The sequence below is a fragment of the Lissotriton vulgaris genome, chromosome 2_1 (assembly GCF_964263255.1).
Source record: "Lissotriton vulgaris chromosome 2_1, aLisVul1.2, whole genome shotgun sequence".
Classification (NCBI taxonomy): Eukaryota; Metazoa; Chordata; class Amphibia; order Caudata; family Salamandridae; genus Lissotriton; species Lissotriton vulgaris.
Window position 1 is genome coordinate 2,068,303,496 of NC_141687.1, and position 17,337 is coordinate 2,068,320,832.

General features: G+C 43.3%; 1 protein-coding gene across 1 annotated transcript in view; it reads right to left on the reverse strand.

Annotated features, from left to right (window-relative positions):
* The window catches only part of AP4E1 (adaptor related protein complex 4 subunit epsilon 1), a 321,681-nt gene that overhangs the window by 195,294 nt on the left and 109,050 nt on the right, over nt 1-17,337 (reverse strand).

Below are 17,337 nucleotides of genomic sequence, written 5' to 3' on the forward strand. Positions count from 1 at the left end.
TGCCAAACGTCTCGTCTTTTTTTTTTTAAAGTAAATTCAGATTTATTTAACACTAATATTTTAAATCAGTATCATTGTGGGTGAAAAGGGGCCTATACCATAGGTCTGGTGAAGTAGCAGAGTGGGGATTTATTGCCATGCAACACATATTCTGTACAATTGGTCTTCCTATTTTTTAACAAGCTTTCAGACGTTTTTCACAATATTTTGAATTAACTCAGTGTGAGGTAAACTGAGGCATTTCTTCATACCATGGAATTCTATTAATTACTAGGATACTCCGGTTTTGCATCTCTGCACCAAACCACAATAAAAGCTTGCTTCCTCAACCAACAATATACTGCTTTCAATGACCTTCACTGGAGAGCAATTGTGACCACTTTGCTCTGGTACCCACTCCTTATCTAGCCTCTAAGCTCAGAAGCCTAAGAGGCGTGGGCTGATTCAAGCTGCGAGAGAACAAAAGGGCCCAATCAGCCCTGTCCAGGCTGTTTCCACACTAGGAAGTGAGTAGGCAGTGTCTAGATACTGCAGAGCAAAAACTTGAGCAAGTAGATGATTGGGCCCCTCTCTTGCCACCCGATGTGTAGACAAGACCACCACATGACCCACCTCAGTACCTCTTCATTGCTATAAGGCCTGGCGTTCGTTCACAAGGCAAACTGGATGCTGTAGTCCTGCATGTAATGGATCAGAATGAGCTGCTAAGGCTTTTGCCTCACCTCCTACCCCAAACGCCTGCCTAGGGGAGGGGCACAGCACCAGGTGTCTAGTAGGTGGATCCCTACTTTTGGATTGTGGTCCTGGAGCGATCCCCAAGCAGGGATTCATTAGGGAGAGGAAGTGCTGGAAATGGAACTCTGTCCCCTTTCCAGCACTATCTCTTGTATCTTGATCGGTGCTCAGGTGCAAATGTATGCCCCCGAGCAACGTTCAAAGTGAAATCAGTCTGCGCTTATTGGCACAAGCTGGTTTTAATTTTGTGATGCGAAGTGTGCTGCGCTACACTTTAACAAAAAGAAACTTCTAACCCATGAGATACAGTTTAATGAAAGGAATTCGTTCCGGCTCAACAGTTTACCTAACACTGTCCGGAACATCAACAAGCCCCAAGGAGACGCACCCGAACAACCCAGGCGGGTTGCATTACAACTCCATCCAAATCCTCTACTCATATCTAGGGCCACAGCCCATAAGACAGGGCGGTTGTTTTATAATTGTGCCAGGTAGGCAAATGTTGATATTGTCAGTCCTGATGATGGTCCCACTAATATAGAGCATAAGGGTTCAAAACGTCGACTGTTTACAGTGCTTTCACAAGCCGACTATTACGTTTAATCTTATTGTGTCTAGCACTTCTTTGGCAATACTTTAATGTGACACTGATTTAAAAGTGGCCAACTATGCTCATGTTTTGCCTGTAACTCCCCTTTATGTTGGTTTTTCTTTCCCTCCAGTATGATACAGGATTGTGCCTTACAACCAATTTTCCTAAATTGCTTACATTGATTGAAAAATAAAAAACCCAGTCCGGCTGGGCAGTGGATAAATATAGTCACCTATTTTGGCCTATATTTTATTCTCTTCTTGATCCTATATAAGCTAAGGACCTTTGTTTCTGTATAATTGTAGGTCGGAACTTGGGCACGGAGCCCAGCTCCACTAAGCATGTAGAGTGTAACTCTCTACTGTGCCTCCTGAGAAGTTAGAAGGACAAATACAGAATGATAGCAAGTTGTAGCAGATCTGTCGCTGACAGCTGGCACAAGAGGGTTTGTTGGGTTGATCGGAGTGGTTACCTATGGGCTCAAAAAGGTCCACTGATCTCAAGTAGGCAGCCATTGGGAGAGGTTTGATTTTACAGACCTTTCATCCTGAATAGTGGCCTGAACCAGACAAAATTGGAACAAAAGTCTTGATTTGAGCTGAATTTTAAAAGTGTCAAGGAGTCTAAATGTCTGAAAGTTTTGTTTAGCCGTGTAGAGCGGAATAGGTCCAACCAGCAGGATTTGTTCTCTACTGGTGTACAGTGACTGAGGCTGTTGCTGATATGGGCAACAATAGATTGCATGAAGTATAAATGTATGAACCAAGGTGGGAAATGGGTTGTTATGTCATTATCTTAAAGCTTTCCACCTTGGTAAAAGTACAGTCATTACACAAACCAAAGCAGTGGAGATAGTGGTTAAGTACAAATATCAGTGGGTCTATCTTTGACATCAGGCCCAAACGCACAGCTTCAGTAATGCCAGTATGTTTATGTTTGTCTATGTTTTTTTTATGTAAAGTGCATGGCTGACCAAGGGCTTCCCAGCGCTGAATGAGAGTGCTGCGAGCAAGGGTGAGTGAATGGAGGTTAATGTGGGAACAGCCATGCCTTAAGCTTCTTCCTAAAGCTGAGGTCCTCTTCAAGCATTCTCAGTTCCCGGGGCATAGAGTTCCAAAGCTTTGGGACCAGGTATGAAAAAGATCTGTGTCTGTGCATATGGGGAGATGAGGTATCTTAATTTAAAAGGGCCCCTGCCATTCATTGCTGTTTGAGCCAAACAAAGTGATTTAAACTTGATCCGGGCATCAATGGGCAGCCAGTTAAGCTGTTTCAGGGACGCCTATACGGATTCATGTTTTGGGATTTTAAGGAGTAACCTGGCCGCCGTATTTTGTGCAACCTGCAGTCTATTTGTGATATATTTTGGTGAACTCAAATAAAGGAAATTGACATAATCGAGGAGGAACACCACCAGGGATTGAATCACAATTCTTTTTAGGTGCTCTAGTATAAGTCCAATAATCTTCCAGATCATTCTAAGAAGGCCAAAGAATGTGGCCTCTAGTTTATTAGCTTAATCGTACATTGTTAGTGATTTGTCAAGCCACATGCCCAGGTTCTTCACGGAGGATTTGGGGACAGGAGGGTTTATCATGTCCTTTGGCCAACTAATCACAGGCCTGGGACCATGGTTATTCCACAGGATCATCAGTTCTGTTGTGGCGCAGAGGGCAAAAGAACGATGGATTTATCCCAGATCTTTAGACTGGGGAGAATGTTTGCATTGTCAGCATTCCGTTCATCATTTGTTTGCTGTGACACTTTTCGCCCTAAGTGGGATGGATATGGCCAGACGTGGGTCCCTTTCTCACTGTGCCACTGGATTCAAGCTAATCTGGCTGAAGAAGGGTGACATACCCTGAAACTGGTCCCAGGATGCTTGTTTCTGGTCCAGGAAGGACCTGGCCTTGCAGTTCGATCTGGACTGTTCCCATGAGGCACAGGGTCAAGACTGATTTGCATATGGCTGGGTCCAAACTGGGGTGGCGTAGTGGGCAAAAGAACGATGGATTTATCCCAGATCCTTTGACTGGGGAGAATGTTTGCATTGTCAGCATTCCATCCATCACTTGTTTGCTGCAACGCCATTTCATTTTAGGCAACAGTTGGCCATCCAGTTCAAGACCTTTTCCAGAACAGGCAATAGTTCATTGTGTTTCGAGTTAATGCCATTCGCAAAGAAGACCACCAGCTGTGTGTCATCAGCATAGGAGAGGACAGACTGCTCAAACTTGTGTATGATTTTCGCCAGCGGGCGCATATAAACGTTGAACAACATGGGGCTGAGCAATGAGCCCTATGGGATTTGGCATATAGCTGGCATAGAGTTGGAGAGACATGCTGTGCCCATGATTTGAAACAATCTGTCAGGCAGAGGTGAGTCATTCTAGGGCTTCCTAATAGAATATGGTGGTATACGGTGTCAAAATCAGTGTGTAAATCTAGGATTAGAATTGCGGTCGAGCCCCCCTGGTTTAGGATGCTTTTAAGCTCCTCGTTGACCACCAGGAGAGCAGATTCAATGCAGTGCTGTGGGTGGAAACCCATCTGTGTCTGATGTAATTAATGGTTCTCTTCCATAAAATGGGATAACGTGTCATTGACGTGTAAGTAATAGCATGAATAGTACTACCAGGAGCAGTCCAGGCACAGAAGTAAAGAATGCAAATGAAGCCGCAAACCCAATGAACAAGGTGGCCTATTGATGCTTTGTCTGAATTTAAGCAAAATTATCTATATGAGATTAGTCAATCCCAATCTTTCGATATGGAGGGAACTGAGGGCCTGGGTGGTCAGGATCTGATTACTATCAGTGTGCCTACTTGTCACAGTTGCCCCCCTACACTTTCAACCTTTCAATGGCTTTACTGGTCATGTTGCACTAGTTGGGGGTTGAGAAGGCCAGATGGGAAATGTATTAGTTAATGTAGTGAGCCCAGATCAAAAGTCATGATCTGCATTCAGTTCTACACCTAATTGAAGTACAAACTTGGATCCTCCAGTCAGAAACCGCAAAACTGAACATTTTTTTTCTTCTTATACACAAGAAAGACTTAACAACTAGCCCTATTTGAACTGGCGATAACAACCAAAGGAATGAGTTGTGATTCCTGCTGCTACCTTAGTGCCTGCTTTTTCTTAGCTTAGCCCTGATATAGGTTCTATAAGTTATCCTCAACCTCCTATCCAGACACTCGCACAGGACAAAAAAAGCACAAACAGATGTGCTGATTGTCAAAACAAATATGGCAAGCACTGCATCCATCTGCCATAGGAAGATTGTGGTACAAAAGGGGGTGGTGATGGATGGAGCATCTGAACCAATCAAACACTCACACCCAGTCCACAGATCTGGGTTTAATCCATCACCGTTCTTTAGCCCACTCTGCCACCCAGTTCAAACATGGCCATATGCAAATCAGTCTGAATCCTCATTGGAACAGTCCATCCCGAACTGCCAAGCTACGCCTTCCCTGGACCGGACTCAAGCTTCCTAGGACCGGTTTCTGGCATTACAGCCGTCTTCAGCCAGGCTTGCTTGAATCAAGTGGCAAATTGAGCAAGGAACTCACGTCTGAGCATACCCTGCCAACTTATGGCTAACAAAGCGGTACAAAAGGAAGTGGTGATGGACGGAGCATCTGAACCAATCAAACACTCACACCCAGGAAGATTGTGAGCTAGTTACAAGCCTCACATAGATTTCTCCCAAATACAATGCAGTCAATACATTCAATCTTAACAACCTCAGTGAGCTATATGAGACTCTGGTTTGTTCAAGTTGACTCGCCTATGATTTTGTTAGATTCTTTGGTTGCACAAATGTCTCTCATGCAGTCTCTCAAAAAGTCTACTGACCAAAAAACTAGTAACATATGAAATTGCCAAATCACTATGCTTTGCACAACATCAAATGAGTCAGCATCTAAGTCACATTCTTTTGAAATGGAACAAACGATTAATGTTTTAGCAACGTCTAAGCAACCAGACACTTTTGCTCATCTGGACTACAGCTGTTGATCCTTCTCTCAAATCGCTCCTCAGCTGAGGAATGACCTCCTGCTATACATAAGAGTCTTCAATTCCGCAAAAAACTGAAGACCTGGCTTTTGGAATAGTCACACTAGACCCTAGGTGTGGCTAAACTAGGGTAGGGTAGACTCACACCTGCTCCAGGCAGGAATACTCTTGCTGGTGATAGTGTGCTCTACAAATCTGCATAACATACTCAACTCAATAAAATGAGAAGTACTGCTTTGTCCTAGATTTCCTAGTTCCATGTATTGAACGGATCTGTCCTCTTATCCTTAATCTCTCCCATCATACAATTTAGGCATATATCCTCTTATAATATTGAGTTTGTGGCCTTTATTGAATCATCTGATCACATTCAGGGAGCATCTACTCTGTAAGTAACCCCCACGTTATTAACTAATAAAGATGATTAAGAGCAGAATAACTTCCTATGGCGTTAGCTGTGCGTTTGCCTTCCCAATATCTGTTTTAGAAGTTGGCTTTCTCAATCGAAGAAATTGTAGTTTAGCTGTTTTAATTTAAATGTTAGAGGCACTGGCAGAAAAGGATTACAGTATACTATTCCAAGAGAATGACTGACGAGACAATCACAGATCCTGGCTTTTGTGAAACAAATAACACCAAATTCCAGGATTAATCACGGCTGAGAGACACTATGCCTGTATAATGAAGCTACTGAAGCCTTTAGCTCTACGCTTGATCACAGTCGCCACAAAATATTTATCTTGCAATATTGGGGCAGTCCTCAATCCTACCAGTTTTGAAACCTGTTCATACAGTAAGGATTTTGAATTTATATTAACAAAAGAAAATTGGAAATACTTCTAAAAATGTACCAAAATTTAGTGGCTTTGAAAGGCTTCCACAAAAAATGCTCATGGATCACCCTATGTTGAATTATTAAAAGCAATCTCTTCAGATATATGTATCACTGGTTCAAAGATTGTAGCTCAATTTGATTGACTGCTTAGTACTACACATTACTAGCATAGTCACTCCTTCAGGTAGTTGTCTTTTTTTTAATTAACATACAGATTTTCTGCTTCTTTGTAAACAAAAGCATTTAAGAGAGACAAGAAAACATAATGAATCTGTATAGGAGTATGAGAATTATATTATGATTATAAGTGGCAAATACAATCTGAAGATGATGGGCCGGTTGACGTTAACAACAAACAGCATTTTATGTAATGTAATGCGAGAATAGCAGAACAGTTCATGTAGTCAGAAAACTGCAGGAAGGCAGTGATGTGTTCGGAAGACGTCACAGCACCTGTGCCTCGAAGGATGTGTAGCAGGCGAGGTCTTTGGTAGGACGTCACCACTGGTAAAGACGAGGGACTCCAGTAGATGGTTGAATTTAGAAGTTTATTCGGTAGAGGCACAGTACATCATAACAGCAGCAAGGTAAGGCAGTAACTGAAAATAGGGGCTCTAGAACATGGAACACAGGTTGTACAATAAAGGCACAGGTTCCATGTTCCAAGCAAAAGACGGAGCACAAGGGGAAAAGGAAAGGAAAAGGAGGATAAGGAAAAGGGAGAATGTATCACATCTCACCCCTGACAAAACAAAAGGAAAAGCACAAAACGAATATGACAAGTATCTTGCAGGTCACAACTTAAAATTAAGACAAGTATTTTGCAGGCAACAACTTAGGCCTGTTATTACTCTTGACTCTGGATGCCACAGATTGGGTGAGTCTAGGAGAGCTAACATTGGAATCAGAGATGTAATGCGATGGTAAAGCTTTTTCACTGTCAGTTCTAAATCCAAAAGGCTTGCATTTAGCAACTCTCCTTACATTTTCAAACCCTGCCATCCTGAGTAATGACGCTATTCGTACAAACTCTTCCAATCTTAATAGGATGACTAACTTAGAAACTCCTTTAGCTAAAAAAACTGTTTTCTTAATCCTAACCCAGTCACCCATAACAAAATCAGGAACTTTCACCTTCATGTTAGGATCAAACAATTCTTTCATCTTGTTTTGCTTTCCTTCCACACGTTTAGCGACAAGATTCAAATCAATGCTTTCATTACCCTTGTTCATTCTCTTGATCTACCATGGGCAAACTTCTGAACTAGGTTCTCTGCCCTTCAAAAGCCTAAAAGGGCTCACCCCAGTCACGGAGTGGGGTGAGATGTGGTTCATCCACAACCTTTTTATTACTACATCCTTCCAGGGTTCGTTAGACTTGTAAGCTGATTGAATACTGTCCTTAAGAACCCGATTGAACCACTCTACTTGGCCATTCTCCCTCCGTTCGTACAGGGCAGTGGTCACATGCTTGATTCCACACATATGGAGGAAACTCTTCATCTCTTGTGCCGTGATTTGTACTCCGTTGTCCATCACGAGAACCTCAGGGGAGCCCTCACGCGCAAAAAACACTTTGAAAAAAGACACAATGACCAGAGTAGAGGCGTTAGCCAAAAACTTTACTGCTGGACACTTAAAGTGGTAGTCCACCATGAAAAGGGCGAAACGAGCATTTGAAGGTAAGTGTCCGAAAGATATATCAAAAGCCACCTTTTGCCACGGACACTCAGGCCAAGAGACTGGTTTGAGGAAACTTGGAGTATTTTAGCACTGTTGATGCAGTCGGGACACTCTCTTGCAGCTCTATCGACCATTTTGTCGAGCCCAGGCCACAATAAATTGGCCCGGATAAGGCGTTTCTTAGAGGACATACCTAGATGTCCCTCATGGAGCAAAAACAAAATCTGTTCTGCATAGAGGCAGGAGGGATGATCTTTTCGCTTTTAAAAAGCAATCCACCATGTTCTTCAATCTCTTCGGAGACATGACAATAAGGGGCAATATAAGCGCTGGCGGATCTTTCCTTGGGCCAACCCTTTCTCAAACACTCAACAACCAGTTGACACACAGGATCTTTATCCGTCTCCGTTACCCACTCAGACTATGACAAACACACAAACTCAGGAGAGACAAAATCTTTGATGGTAGCAACAAAGTCCACCTCTCATTTGTCATCGGTTATGCACACATCAGAACAGGGCAACCTAAATAGAAAATAAGCAGTAACATTTCTCCTGGCGGGTACATAAACAACCTCGAAATCGTATTCCTGTAACCTGGATGTGTGGCGAGGTATGTGAGCAGTAGAGTTCCATCCTCCCCACGGAGATAAGATACCAATTAGGGGCTTATGATCAGTCCAAAGTATAAATCTGTTGCCCCACACTTAGTTCCGGAAATGTTCAAAGTCCCAGATGGATGCAAATAATTCTCTCTTGAGCATACTTTCTCTCAGTAGCAGAAAGGATCCTAGAAGCAAAAGCTACACACCATTCATCCTTTCCAAAGCATTGATTAAGCACACTCCCCAAACCATAAAGGCTGGTATCAACAGTAATAATGCATTTTCTGTTAAGACAAAAGAACTTAAGGGTGGGAGCATTGATAATCTCGTTTTTGATTTGTTTGAAAGCTGTTTCTTATCTTCCTGACCAAATAAACTCAGAAAACTTCCTGGTCAACTCTCTGAGGGGCTCCATCTTGGTGGCAAAATTCTGTATGAATTCACTAGAATACTCACACAGGCCCACAAAAGAGAGAAGTTTCTCTCTATTGTCAGGAGAAGGGGCATAACTGATGGCGTCCACTAAGGACTTTTTGGGTACCACACCATCGCCTGAAAGAGTATGACCAAGATATTCCACTGATTTGCAGAAAAAGGCACACTTTGTAGCCTGCTCATTCTTAGAGAAGACAAGGATATCATCCTGGAAGCACTTCACAAAATTAAGGACATTCTTAAAAATGTGGTACATGGCCCTCCGAAACATTGATGCGGCACACACTAGACCAAAAGGCATCTTCTTGAATTGGAATAACCCATGGGGTGTAATAAAATCGGTAAAATGTTTGGAATCCCCAGTGTGTTCAATTTGATGGTATGCAGACCGCAGGTCGAGGGTGGAAAAGATGCAGGCACCATCCAACATGCACACCATCTTGTTAATATTAGGAAGGGGTGGCAATCCGCAACCAAATTGGCATTTAATGCTCTCATATCAACACACAATCTAATACTTTTGTTGGGCTTTTGAGCTAAAACGATGGGGGAAATCTATTTGGATGACTTAACTTCTTCAATCATGTCACCACCCACGATATCATCCAGCATCTTCTTTAACTCAGCTCTAATGCTGAGGGGAACACCCCTTAGCTTCTGTTTGTCCAGTAGAGAACCTTCCTTGACCTTGATCCTGTGGCTGAAACCAATAAGTGTTCCAGGTTTATCAGAGAACACATTAGGAAACAATTTTGTGAAGTCAGTACAGGTAGAAGTTAAAGCAAGGACGGACACAGGATCCTTGTCTCTGAAATTCAATACAAAACCAAGTTTTGTCTGGTCCCACCACCCCAAAACATTAACACATTTAAAAGGTACATAGAATTTGGTCATAGCAGTACATTCTTTGAATTCGATACACACTTCCTTGAAACCCATGAAATCAATATTTGAACCATCATAATTCTGTGCTATAATGTCAGGTTTGCACAACGAGTTCAGGTCAAGAGACTCTAGGCAGTAATCTTTAGTGATGAAGGTCCAAGGTGACCCAGAGTCTGCCATTAGTTCCAGTTCCTTACCAAAAATGTATACAAGACTTTGTGAGGGGGTGGGGGTGAGGGGGGGAGGAGTGGGGAGGGGAACAATCTTATCAGCACCAGAGACGTCAAAGGAGTCTTGGATGGAAACAAGGATGCCAGATTTTAAATCACCCTGGGCGTGGTCACAACAGGACAGATCGCAAGAGACACAAGAAAATTTCCCTTTGGAAAAACTGGAGGACGACATATTATTCTTCCTACTGTCTGAAACACTCTTCCTAGTTTCCTTGCACATTTTAGAAAAAAGGCCTGAACGCCCACACTTACTGCATTCTTTGCCAATGGCAGGGCAATGTGAGAAGGATGCTAAGTGACCTGGATTCCCACATCTATGGCAATAAAAAAATGTATGCTTAGGGTTACTTTTGTAGTTGGATAGATCTTTGGAGGTGCCGGGATTGACACTGCTAACTTTACTGGAAGACTGAGATTTAGACTCTCTGTTAAGAGACTTCCTCCATTTCTCAGATTGTTCCACTGCTTTAGCCATACTGATGGCAGCCTCTAAGTTGGGATCACCCATTACCCAAAGTTGTTCCTGTACCTTCTTACTCCTAAAGTGAACAATGATTTGGTCCCTGATCATCTCATCAGTAATCAAACCATAATTGCAACGTAAAGACAAACCACGGAGAGCAGTCAGGAACTCATCAAAGCTCTCTCCCTCTTCCTGGGCTCTAGTATAAAATGTATACCTATTGAGAGCCACACTGGTGGTAGGTATAAGCCAATTTTTAATGCATACAATGGCTTCGTCATAAACATTGTGATCACCTCCAGATCGGGGCAGGAGGAAGAGTCCTATAGACTACCTGTTTTTCAGATCCCAAACAATGGAGAAAAATGTTCACTTCTTTCGTTCAGCAGACATGCGTTCTTCATTGATAGCTTTTAAATAAGTGATGAACTCCTCCTTCCACTTTGTCCAAGGAATGGGTGGTTCTTTGTTTTGTAAGAATTTGAAGGAGGGTCAAACTGCATTGTCATAATATACAGATAAAAAAAACTGTCTAAGGAAAGTATCAATGCAGCAACACTACATAAAACAGTGGAGATACTGTACTACGCACTGAGGTAAATACCCTGGGTTAAACAGTGGAACAGTATTGTGAAGCAAGCAAATGATGCCATAAAGCACAATTTTTCATTAGTTTGCACATGAAATGAAATTATAGGAGAGTGACCAACATGAGTTGCGAATGTAAACAGGTAACAAATTGAGAGGCACCTGGACGGGCAGTCAAAGTGTGCCCGTCACTGAATCAAGTGAATACAATTGTACTAAAGATAAGGTGTGGATGTCACCGAAAAGGAACAGGCCCTCTTTGCATGTCACCGAAAATGAACAGGTCCTCCTACCTGCGTTCAAAATGAAAAAATGTTCATCACCATGTGAAAACAAACGCAGGAGAGCATCCGAAATGGCGTGCTCATCGTCACAGGAACAACAAACTCCTGCAGCACGTAATTAACTTCCGCGAATCCCAGCAAAGCAGGGAGAAAATCCTGCTTCAAAATGGCTGCTGGCATATCAACACACAGCGTGCACAACGTAAGGAGCGGAACGTGGAGGTAGTGTAGACTCAAGGGAGTATCACAAAGTTACCAGGCAACCATGGGCAGGGTGACAAGAGCCAAGGAAAACCCGTCACAAACAGTAGCCAGGTAACAGTCGTTAAGGACAATAAAAGATTTATGAGAAATTAATAAAATAGTTCCCAAACGACATAGGAGGAGTGACAATGACGCAGTTTTAACGACAGTACCTGGAAATGTAATGTGAGAATAGCGGGGCAGTTCATGTAGTCAGAAACCTGCAGGAAGGCAGTGATGTGTCCAGGAGACGTCACAGCACCTGTGCCTCGAAGGATGTGTAGCAGGTGAGGTCTTCGGTAGGTCGGCACCACTTGTAAAGACCAGGGACTCCAGTAGATGGTTGAATTTAAAAGTTTATTCGGTCGAGGCACAGTACATAATAACAGCAGCAAGGTAAGGGAGTAACTGAAAATAGGGGCTCTGGAACATGGAACACAGGTTGTACAACACAGGCACAGGTTCCATGTTCCAAGCAAAGGACAGAGCATGAGGGGAAAAAGGAAAGGAAAAGGTAGAATGTAACAGTCTCTAAATGCCAAGGTGGTAAAATAGGTAACTACTGATCAGAAGGTTGACTTGACAAACCTTGGACTGATGATGTATAATCCTAAACCAATACTGCATTGAGCCAGAAGTGAGGTGTCTTAACTCCAGGGAATCTTACATGAGACTGGGAGCACTAGCCCACAACATATATCACCTTTGAAATTAAACCAGACTTGAGAAGACTGTTAGACCTGTCATGCTGATGTGGTCTTCCCCCAAACCTTTTAACTTCACCCCTCCTGTTTCCCAAAATTGCTTTTGTTGGCTTTACGACTCTGTGCACTTTACACTGCTAATCAGTGCTAAAATGCTTATACTTAGTTCCTAAGACATGGTATGACTGGTTTACATCTAATGGACATACTTAATTTCCTTTTAAGCCCCTTTAAATGGGTCTGTAAATTAAATGCGACCAGTGGGCCTGCATTACTCATTGTGCAACCCACTAAAACATTTCTTAGGCCTGCCATTGCAGTCTGTGTGCAGGCCCATTTCTGCCAATAGAACATGACAAAATACACTTTTTCTCGGCTTAAATTTTCCCTTTTGATACAGATAGGTCATCCATATATTTAAACAGTAGGACATGTGTTTTTATGTTTTACATGCACTGGTAGTGAAAAAATCCTAAATTCATGTTTTACTAATGCAAGTCCTGTCTGTCCTATTGGATAACATTGGGTTGCCTTCTTACTACATTTAATATGTGCTTACATTTGATTGGGAACAGATGAGAATGTCAAGTTTGGACTCAAATAAATTGTGATTTAAAACCCTCTTTATTGGTAAAGTCAGATTTCGTAATTCGGGAAAGTGGCACTTTTAACAAGTTGGCATTTTTTGTGCCCTAACAAGTTGGCATTTGTGTATACCTCCCAAACAGAGACAAAGGGGGGGGGGATTGTGGGGGGGGGGTAATTGTTGACACTGTATGGAGCATACAGGGTAGATCTGACGCAACTGTGTTGGTGATGTGCGTGCCTGGACTGATGAGCGGGATGGGGATTAGATTCTTGAATGAGGGTGCCCCTTGAGGGGGAGGCTGGTAAGTTCTGAAGGAAGAGATGGTCTGAATGGCAAATTGAGTAGAGTTGTTAGGAGAGGCCAGTGGAGGGGAATTAACATTGATGGTCTTGTAGGTAGCCAATAAGTTGGTGATCTCTGTGGGGGACAGATTGTGGTTGGTTCTATTGGGGCGCGGGAGCAAGGAACTCCTCGGGAGGTTATTAGGAGGGGGGATATCTTAGCACATAAGAGTGAAATGGACGCTTCAAGCTGGGAAATGGAAGAGATGAGAAAATCAAGTTTAGTTTCCAGAGAGAGGTGTGCTGAGCAAGGAGTGAAGGTTTGCTCAATGGTTAAGGGAGAGAGTGGCCTAGGCGACGGAGGACAGGAGGAGGTGGGGGACCGGGGAGTGTTGGGATGTGAGGGTCGAAGGTGGTGGAGGAAGTGAAGTATGCGGAGGACAGTGGGTTGTGGGGGATTGAGGAGAAGGTGGTAGAAAGGAGTGAATGGAGTTACTGTGATATTTTTACTGGTGTTGAGCAGAGGTGAAGAATAGAGATCATACATAGGAGGTGAAAGTTGAGAAGTAGAAATGGATGGCTGGAGGAGGGGGAAGGAGTGGGGTTATGGGACGGCCATGGATACTGTGAGATGAGAGGAGAAGGGGCTGAACAGCTAGAAGAGGGAGGGAGGTCAAAGGGAGACCATAGGAGTGGGGAGAAGAGAAAGGGTACAGGCCAGGTGCCATGGTAATGAAAGGGGAATGTGGGGGTAAAGGCACCAGGCAGAGTGGGGGAGGGGGTCGAGCAAGATGAAAGTTGTGGGAGGAGTGAGGGACTGTGCAGTCAGAGGGAGGAATTACCAAGAGGGGAAACAGGGTTGTGAAGCATAGGGGGGAATGTAAGAAGGAGTGAGATCAGTGGGAGGGAAGATGATGGGATTATCAAAAGGGGAGGAAGGGATGTGAGGCATGGGAGGGAGGAGAGAAGGTTGAAGAGAGATGGGAGAAGTAGGAACAGAATTGAGGGTACGAGGAAAGGGGAAGAGCGGAAAGGGGTGAGGAGAAGAGAGGAGGGAGGGGGAGGGTAAGGCGAGTTGATTGGTAGTTCAGATTGTAAGAAAGGTGGATTAAATAGGGGGAAATGGGAAGGAATAATGGAGTAAGGGGGTGGGAGAAGGCAGTGGAATATTGAGGAGATACAGGATGTAGAGGTGAAGTGGGGTGTAAAGCAGACGAGGTAAGGGGAAGATCCCGGTGGGAAGGTGGCAGAATGGGAGGGGAGGGAACGAGAGAAGGGGGGGATAAAGGGTCGACCTGTGACTCCCGGGAGAGCGGTCTGAAGGAATTTTGGGGGCCAAGGGGGAAGAAAGGGAGAAAGTAGACAAGCTAGAATCTAGAGAGATAGTAGTCGCAGGGGTGGAACGAAGGGAGTGAAAGATGTGGTCAAAGAGAGAGAGACAGAAGTCAGAAGCTTGGATCATGACAGTGCCATTGTTATAAAGAGTAATGGTGAGATAGCCATTAAAGCGAGTTGAGGGAGACATTTTTAATGCTTCCCATGCGAAAAGAAGAAGAGGAAGAGGAGATGTTGAAGGAATTGGAGAAGCTGGAGGACCAGGAAAGGATGTCATTAGTGAAGAAGATTAAGGCATTTTTAATCTTCCCTAGGCGCCCATTATGGAATTGGTCCACAAAGAGGGAATCTGGAAATTGTTCAATGATGTTATGCTTGAACCGTTTAGCTTGTGCTTTGGACATATAATGCGGATAATTTACTTTGAAGCAATTGATTCCAGACTTAATTCGACTGGAAGCCATGATAAGGAGATGAGGTGAAGATGTGGTGTAGAGGACAGAAAAAGGGGCCACTAGGATAGGGATGGCGCATACAGGTGAAATAAGAGGGGTGCGCAAATTCCGGAAATCAATGAGAATGAAACCAATAGGAGTGAGGTCAAGTCAGGACCAGAGGTAGATACCCGACAAGACTAGAAACAGGTAGAAAGGTACAGGGGAGAAGCAGCATTGAATCACGTGTGCATACCTCTTTTGTTTCTAATAGAGGAAGAGGAAGCACCAAAAGGGGGGGGTTGCCCAATCTAAGATGGCCATCAAAGATTTGAAAGCATTCCTCTTTCTGTACTAAGCACTGCCTGGTGGCAAAGGCCACCATCTTAGGGTCAGGCATCCAGGTCCTGGGCATGGGCATGGGGGGCCTGGAAATGGGGAAATAACATGGATGGTTGGGGTGTGAAGGCACCACCGAGGGCACATCAGAAAGTAACCGAGTAATCCACAGTAATTCAGTTTAAAACCCCCAATCACCCCCTCTGTGAACACATTGTCTGAAGGTACAATAGAGCGCTGACTCTTCCCAAAGTACGCAGCCGACCCTTCAAAATAGAATGGAAAGCAGCGCAGAACATTCCCATCCTGAAAAATATTAAGGCTCCTATAGATGATGTAACCAAGTATCGCCTCAATTCTCAGCTCCCCCTTCAGAGCAAGCTTTTGGAAAAGCATAATAACAAACATCAATCCAAATTTGTAGAAGCCTCAGATTGTCTCGATGTCTCTCAATCAAGCTTCCGGGCCAGACAAAGCACTGCATCTGCCCTGGTAGGTACTGTGGGTTTGCCTGTGGGAGTCTCTTGTGCTCTTGTACTCCCCAGCAGCCTAAAAACATAGATGTCCCTATCAGTTGGCGATGGACGTCCGGTAACATTATCTTGGTCAACTGGTATTCCCTACAAACATATACAGGTTAGCTGTTATTAATGCCAAACCAGGTAAATGCGAGTCCGCTTTGTTATATTATCCATCCGGTTCTTTTTTAATACTATCCTTAGTATATTTTAAATGTGTTCCTTTTTCCTATACAGTACCACGTGCACACGGGAACCTTAGAACATTTTATTAACTAATAAGGGTCCGATGCTCTATGAATCAGGTACAGATACATTTTTATCAATTCAAGATCTCTGTATGTTACACCCCCTCTTGAGAGTACAAAATTTAAATCAGTTCTCGTTTTGAAGTAAACTTTCTCCTCAACAGAGTTTTGCATAGTAAGGTTCGACCTTAGTCAAGATAAAATTGGCTTCTTTAGGATACATTTATCAAGATTCTTCTAGTGTGGATAGTTAGGAATAAAACGGTTTGCATAATATATAATGGCCGGACAGACATTCTTACTCAAAACAGATTTAGTTGCCTAGAAATGGTGGACTGACTACAGCCGACCAGGGATAATATACCAAGTGATGTACAGGGGGGAGGAAATCAAAATCAAAATCCTTTTAAGACGCATAGTATAACAAAGAAAAGTGACTTAGTGGACCATAATATTGAAATCAGTACGGGCAACATAGGTAAGGGCCCTCAAAATATATACATTGTAATAGGCGAAGGGGATTGAGGCGTGACCTTAACATCCATGAGCACAACGTAGGTATCCTTTGTAAACTGTTGGCAACACCCTTGGATGTCAAGAACAGGTCCTGTTAGACCATCAACAGGACATAGGACACCGTTTGGATCCTATGCTTCATGGCAATAGCTTAGTCGATTCCAAGATGGATAAGGCCCCAAGTAAACTCTCAGATAAGGAAGATATTATTACATTTCTAACTTGGAACGTAGCGGGTCTATCTAACAAGCTTAAGGACCCAGCGTTCCTACCCTTTATACGAAATTTTTCCTTTATTTGTCTTCAGGAGTGTTGCGAGAGGGAAGATATCCATATTAACGGTTACCGTACCTTTCACACACCCGCTAAGTTGTCAACAAGGGGGTCTTTGTACCTATATATCAAACACTGTAAATGTCACCGTTAAAAAATCTAACATGGGATCAAACTACTATCAGTCTCTGGTATTTAAAGTGGGAGGAAATCAAGGTATTAACTTGATCAACTTTTACAACAATATTCCAAAGACAGAATTAACCAATGCCCTTGAGGAACTCTCACAAAGTATGCAGAACCCTGATGAAAATTGTCCAGTGGGGAAATGTGTTTTATGGATGGGGGACTTCAACTGCTATTTATGCCCAAACAGTCATACAAGCGTTTGTGGGTTGGACAACCTTAAAGGTGACCCGTCCACTCATTTTGCACATACCACTATTGGGAACACTTTTAACAACCTATTATTCCAGCTGGATCTGGGATTTGTAAAC